Raw genomic sequence first — 6000 nt, 5'->3', positions numbered from 1 at the left:
CAAGTAAATAATATAATAAACGTAACCAATGAGTAGAAATCAATTTTTTTGTTTTCACGAGGGTGAAGGTGAAAATGTGGGAGTGATTTGTATAAAGGAAAAATATGAGGTTAGAGTATGTACATATTGGCAAAAAATATAATTATGGTGTAAGAGGATGAAAGAAGGTGTACATAGGTTTAATAAAACACACACCTAAGTATAAATATTTAAATAAAATACCAGAATAATTATAAAAATCTCTATATTTAGGCCATATATATAATGCAATATTTACACACAAATGGGTCATAATATATTTTATTTATTTTTGGCTCACCTAGCCCAGTGACTAGCTAGCTGAGGGTTTTTTAAGAAGATATGGAAAACGTCCCCTAATTCACACACGCCTATTTACAGTGAAATGGTAGGGATAGCCATAGTGTTTGGGTGATTTTGGTAGGGTGAGGTAGATTACTATGGTAATTATGGAGAGCCGAAAAACGGCTATCACTAAGGTTGAGGATCCAAGACCAATGCTAACATCTATTATTTGCCATATATACCATATGTGCCGTGAAAAATTACCTAACATCTTATTACAACAAATGACTTTATCGTTATTCTTTGTGGTCAATCATTAGCTAGTACCATGAGCCATAGACAATTGGGAAATGGAACATTAACTATAGACAAAAATGCCCATGAGCAATAGACTATTTGATGAGTATCATCAACTGTAGACAACTAAGTTCTATAAACAATTAAAAATCGGTGACACTTTGTCTGGAGGACAAAATAGTGTTTGACTGTGATGAGCAGGCTATGGTTTGGCAGCCCAGATGACATATTTTGTAGTATTATCAGATATGAGAAAATGTCATTCAGAATGACCCTTCTGCTTTGGATTCTCAGTCAATATGCCTAGCAATAGCAAGCTGTAGGCTTGATAGTCGACATTGAGATGTGCGGCCTTTCGATGAATGGGACCGATATCAACAAATGGAGCAGAAATGACCAAGGTGTAAATGTCGGTACACTCATCATGGAAGAGTTTGTACTACCTCACCTCTAGAGCCATGTAAAAGGGGTTCCGACGTAATTGCTCAACTTGAAGGCATGTTTGTGCAAGAGCTTTGTTGCAATTCCAAAGTTGGCAAGAAGTATATCGAGGTCCAAAAACCTGTTGTGTCGATTGAATGATGTGTCTTCAGATGTCGCATATGATAAAGATCCTCAACGGAATCTTGCTCCTAGATTCTTGTGTTCATGATTGTCGTCACTTTGAGGATATCCATTGTGTTTATCTCGCAGGCATCATGAGTTATAAAAGCCTTTGGTTCTTATGGGATTTGCGTCATGATGTAGACTATTGCTCGTTTTTTCTTTCAGGTCTACCATCACCATTACTTATGTGTTGTTCCTCTTATTCCACTTAGGCTTTTAGTCAACCTTTAACATCAAGGACACAAAGCCTTGCGAAGGTTGAATCTGAATGCTCGTGTTTATCCTTCTCTATGGTTTTGCTTTTAGGCAAACAACATACATGAAAAGTGCGGATGACTAAAACGAGAAAGAGAGTGAGCTAGCATGCATATTTGAGGGTGGTTGTTGTGACAACTATCGGAGTTTGCATTGCATAGGCTGCCTTTAGAAAACAATAGAGAGCTCTCTTGCACACCCGGATGTAGATACCCTAAGTCTTGAAGAGGCTATATGCATGTGAATTAGTAATGGACAAAATCACAGAGGACTTGGAGGCTTAGATGGAGCATATAACTTGATCTTGTATGGTAGGCATGCCATGGTCGGTACAATAATTTTTTTGGGGAGAGAAAGAGAAATAAAAAAAAGAGAAACGTCGTGCATCTGCATGTCATGGGTGGTTGGAGTTTGGCTGCATAGGAGTGCCCAACATGGTAGGAGAGCAAGTGTGAGTTACATGAGTTGCACATGCAAAAGCAAAGTTGAGGAGGGTGGGCAGTTGTGAGATAGAGTAGAGAGAGAGAGACAACATAAGATAGTCGCCCAACTAATCAATTGAGAGAGAGAGAGAGAGAGAGAGAGAGAGAGAGAGAGAGAGAGAAGACTCCCATCAATTGCATGCTAGTTGGGGGTGGTTTGTTCTCATGGTAAGGCACAAAGTATGCGCCTTCAATTGAGAAAGAGAGAGAAATAGTTATTGGATGGTCATTGTCGAGAGAGAGAGAGAGAGAGAGAGAGAGAGAGAGAGAGAGAGAGAGAGAGAGAGAGAGAGAGAGAGAGAGAGAGAGAGAGAGAGAGAAGACTCCCATCAACTGCATGCTAGTCGGGGGGTGGTTTGTTTTCATGGTAAGGCACAAAGTATGCGCCTTCAATTGAGAAAGAGAGAGAAAGAGTTATTGGATGGTCGTTGTAGAGAGAGAGAGAGAGAGAGAGAGAGAGAGAGAGAGAGAGAGAGAGAGAGAGAGAGAGAGAGAGAGAGAGAGAGAGAGAGAGAGAGAGAGAGAGAGAGAGAGAGAGATAGATAGATAGATAGATAGATAGATAGATAGATAGTTCTATTATCGTCCTGAGAGGTCAAATATGACCTATGGGACCAAATGAACATGTCACGTGGTGTGAGTGGAGTTCATAAGTGACTCTCGATGCTCAAAAATGGCTGAAATGAGCGTCGCAATAGAGAGTCCACATCGTGGTTGGGAGAGGAAGGTATGTAGGGAGAGCTCATGGCTGAATATATGGGGAAAAGAGGACCTAATGTGGTCAAAAGCTGAACACTCAAGTAGTGTGTGGTACTCACTCTCTCGCACTTGACGAGGGCATAAGGTGCAAAGTCGATGACACTCCTCGCCAGTGCCCCAACGTCCTGTCTCGCAGCGTAGAGAATGGGAGCTAAGACGAATGGAGGCAATGGTGTGGATCGCACTCAACGGGATGGGCTCAAGGATGTAGGAATGGGTTCGGTTACCTCGTTCCGAGAAGAAGAGAGATTTGTAGTTTGGGGCAACGTGTGTGGTGTAATGGCTGAAGCGAGAACCTCCGGATTTCTCCCAAGCCATGATACATTGGCGTTGTAAGAAGGCCTCATTAACTTGGGAGTCGATCGACGCATCCTTGACCAAGTGACATGCATCCCATCTTCCAAACCATTTCTTGATATCAAGCATCCACCCCGAACTTAGTATTTTGCTCTTGCATGTCTTTTGAACCTTTTGACTTGCTTCATATGCGATTCTAGGAAGTCGATGCAAAGGGCTACGTTGTGTCTTACGTATGTACTCCACAACCCTTTCCATGCCCAAGACCTCAATGGGAAGCGATCCGGACTCAAGAAGTAAGAGCATGTAGGGTGTTTGTGTCTTGACTTGGAGAAAGTTGGTGAGAAAACGCATTTGGACATTCTCAAACTCTTTCCAAGTAGACTTCCCGATGCTTCCACCCCACACCTCCACTCCATAAAGAAGCACCGGTGTCACCAATGTGTCAAAGAGGTACTTTTTGAGAGCCCAACACTTGATCTCTCCTGCATTGCACATGTTCTCAAATGCATAATAAGCCCTCTTTCCGGCTTCCAAGTGACGCATTGCACAATCCTTCCATTTATGATTGGATGGAACCTCAAGGCCAAGGTACTTGAAGTGATCTACCACTTCAGGTTTCTCATTGTTGTATACAATGCATGGATTTTCGTCATTGAGGGTCTTTACAAGCATAACCTTGGTTTTGGATCCATTCACGATCAGCCCGCTATGTAGGCAAAAGCGTTCCAAGACACTCATAAGCTTTTGTGCATCTTCTAAGGTATGTGCCAAGAGCACTACATCATCGGCATAAAGCAAAAGCATGATCACCGCATTTCCAATCTTAACCTCTTCTATGCCTTCTTGCTACATAAAATCAAGAACCATGTATTCCAATTCATCAATGAGTAGCCCAAAGAGAGTTGGGGAAAGTGGGCATCCTTGTTTGACACCAATAGTGCTTGCAAAAAATTCTGAAATTCCATCTCCCATACGTAATCGACATATCACTTTTTGGTAGATGCGAAAGACTGCATGCATAAATTCTCTCGGCACTTGAAGGCTTTGCATACGTCTCCAAAGATTTCCTCGCGGTACCATGTCAAAAGCTTTCTTGAAATCCACAAAGCAACAATACAACTTTTTTCCTTTCAATCGAGACGCTTCCATAAGAACTCGAAGAGTGACAAGGTGATCAATAGTGCTATGATGCTTTCGAAAACCTGCTTGGCCAAGCGCACGTTTGTCATTCTTTTCAGCCCATTCACTTATCTTCATCTCCATGATACATCCAAATAACTTTGCCATCAAAGAACTAACCATTATAGTGCGATAGTTATTCACATTGTTTACATCTCCTCCTTTGTGCAAAGGTTTGATCCAATTTGCACTCCAATCATGAGGCATGCCATACTGAAGTGCAAGGTTAAACATATCGCATATCCAATATCGTGTTTTCTTGCTTGTCACCTGCCTTGCGAGTAGCAAGTTTCTCAAGCGCGCAGCATACATCTTCAATGGTAAAGAAGGGAGACATAAATGGAAGGGAGCTACAACCCTCCATCTTATCAACATTGGGTTGCTCATAGAGGTTCTTACAATGCATATACATATCCTCAAGAGTCAAGTCACCAAAGCTCTCAACGCGCTTGCCTTTTAGATTTTGCCAAAACTTGCCACATGCATGTGCTTTCTCTTGTGCTAAAAGAAGTTGTTTTTCGACTTCCCACCTTCTCCTCTTCTTTTGAACAAGTGCTTTGTATGTGTGTGAACATTCCAAGTAAGCTTCCTTGTCTTTGATTGCATCCAATCTTAGCAAGTGTTTTCGGGTTTGACTACATTCCATGTCAAACCATTTCTTCTTGGTGCTACCCTTCTTAGACCTTTTGCAAGACATGTGTTTCGCCGAAAAGCATTCCTTCGCACAAGAGAAAATTACTTCTTTGAAAACTTTCCACTTGCATTCTAATGTTGGGCTCCCTTGATTCTCTATCATGCTTAACATTTGGTCCACCATATCAGCATATATAAGTGCTCGTTTGAAGTCTAGACGTAGGTACAAATGATTCACATCATGATTGGAGGCTACATGCTCAGGCCGTTTACCACACTTGAGGTCAATACATAACATCCTATGATCCGATTCCGGATTCCATTCACCAAGTGTAAAGCTTTGTATGTATTCTAAAGTGGCTTCTGAGAACAACATATAGTCAATCACGCTAGCACCATTGTGCTTTCTACATGTAAAGTCATTGGTGCCTTGCCATAGAGATACACCATTTGCAATGAGCATTCCGGTACTATTGCACATATGTAGAAGTGACTTTCCATAGTGATCCACTTCTTTTGCATCATTAGAACTTCGATTATACATGTATGAGTCATCCACTCTTCTTGAGACATGCGGCATGTCAACTTGTTGTGTGTCGTGTTGTAACATATTTGTGCGAGCATTCATGTCTCCAAAAACAATGACTTCACCTTGATCCTTGTAATGAGCAATGTCTTCCTCTAGTTCAACAAAGGGCTGATCTCTATCCATATTCAAGCAAGCATAAAAGTTGGAGTCATAGTGAGGAATGTAGCAGCCGGCCACAAACATGACTTGACCATTTGGTGGGCTGATTTTCAGCCATAAGTAGCGTTTATACTTATCTTCTTTGACAATGGAAACATCTTTCAAACCCTTTTTGGTCATACATGCTACGGCTCCTTGGCCTCTTCGTTGCTTTGCATTTTGGGCCCACATCAAAGAATGCACATCGTATTTGTCAAATCCAAGAATTCGTTGCGCATCATGCTCCCATGTTTCGACAAGAAGTATCACATCGGAGTCATTGGTAAGCTCATCAATGCCAATTCCCGCATTCCATGGATACCCGTTACAATTCCAAAAGCTTATTCGCAAGCGTGAGTTGGTCTCATAGATCATGTGTCCCTATTTGTTGGGTGGACTTGCATCCTCCTCAAGTGCCTTTTCTTCTTGAGATGATACCTTAACCTTCTTGCTTCTTTC

This window comes from Adiantum capillus-veneris, chromosome 5 (assembly GCF_014529385.1).
Source record: "Adiantum capillus-veneris isolate H3 chromosome 5, ASM1452938v2, whole genome shotgun sequence".
Classification (NCBI taxonomy): domain Eukaryota; kingdom Viridiplantae; phylum Streptophyta; class Polypodiopsida; order Polypodiales; family Pteridaceae; genus Adiantum; species Adiantum capillus-veneris.
Note: the sequence above shows the minus strand (reverse complement) of the source record.